The sequence below is a fragment of the Microtus ochrogaster genome, chromosome X, assembly GCF_000317375.1.
Source record: "Microtus ochrogaster isolate Prairie Vole_2 chromosome X, MicOch1.0, whole genome shotgun sequence".
Lineage (NCBI taxonomy): Eukaryota > Metazoa > Chordata > Mammalia > Rodentia > Cricetidae > Microtus > Microtus ochrogaster.
Window position 1 is genome coordinate 99,171 of NC_022026.1, and position 1,717 is coordinate 100,887.

Sequence of the window (1,717 nt, forward strand, 5' to 3'; positions counted from 1 at the left end):
AAGAGCCCACACGGATCTTGCAGAAGACCCAAGTTCTGTTTCTATAATCCATGTCAGTTAGCTCACAGCAGCCTCTAACTTGAGTACTCTTGGGGAATCTAATACTCTCTTCTCTCTCTCTCTCTTTTTAAATTTGTTGTTGTTGTTGTTGTTGTTGTTGTTGTTGTTTGAGACAGGTTTCTCTGTGTAACAGCTCTGGCTGTCCTGGAACTCACTTTTTAGACCAGGCTAGGCTCAAACTCACAGAGATCCACCTGTCTATGCCACCTGAGTGCTGGGACTAAATGTGTGTGACATCACTGCCCGGCCTGATCATCTCTTCTAGATTCTATGAACACCCAGACACATGCACATAATTAAAAATAAAAATAACTCTTTGAAAAAGAATAAATAATCAGTATTACAATTGTCAAGACCTCTGTGGCATGATTATGTTATGAAAACTCATGAATTGCCAAGTGGTGGTAATGCACACCTTTAATCCCAGCACTCAGGAGGCAGAGGTAGGAGGATCTCTGTGAGTTTGAGATCAGCCTGGTCTACAAGAGCTAGTTCCAGGACAGCCAGAGTTGTTACACAGAGAAACACTGTCTTGAGGGGGGAAAAAGGAAAAAGAAAAGACAATCTTTGAATAAATTGAATATAATGAAGACTGTCCAACAACCCAAAGGTCAGCATTCTATTGAATGGGGACATACTGAAAGTTGTTCTCTAAAATCAGAAGCGAAACAAAGATGAAACAAAAGACTTTTAGAACTGATAAATTTAGCAAAATAACAGAATATAAAGTGTACACTCAAAAACCAATAATTTTTACTATACACCAATAATCAATTCACTGAGAAAAAAAATAGAAGAGTAAATCTTAGAACAATCTTCAAAACAATAAAGTACATAGTAATAAACTTAATCAAGTGGTAGAGAGACTTCCATAATGAAAGCCATAAAGTACTGAAGATAAAAGTGGAAGAATATGCTGGGTGTAGTAGCACACGCCTTTAATCCAGCATTGGAGAAGCAGAGAAGGGCCATTTTCTGGGAATCTGAGGACAGGACAGACTGGTGTACAGAGCCAATTCCAGGCCAGCCAGGAAGTATGTAGTGAGACCCTGTGTCAAAGAAACAACTGAAGAACAAATAAAAGTTGATAAATGATCAACATGGATCAGCAAAAATGATATTGCTAAAATGGTCATATTCCTGAAAGTGATCCTAAATTCAAGGCCAGCCTCAGTTACATAGTGAGTTTAAGGTCAAACTAGCTTCACTGAGACTCACTCTGATAAATTAGTTAATTAATTAATAATTAAAATAATGTATATATGGTGTGAATATAGAGGTAAAAGTGTTAATGGGAACAAGAGAGACTTACAAGAGGGGAAAAGTGAAAAAAAGGATGCTTAGGAGCATATGAGAAGAATATGCCTGATTTTTAATATAAACTTGTACAAAAACTGAAGAAAGTAAATTTGTCAGAATTCTAGAGATCTAAATTATTAAGTAGGCAACCATAGGTTTTAATCTTCATGAGTTTGGATTAGGCAGTAGCTTCTTATTTATGATATGAAAATAACAGTAAAAATGGTGAGTGAATTATGTTTCATCAGTGTCAAAGATGGTGGTGCTTCAGAAGGTACTCTCAAGGAAGCGATAATAGAAACAGCTAACAGAAGAAAATACTTACAAATCATGTGTTATGGTTCAAGATATGAAAGGC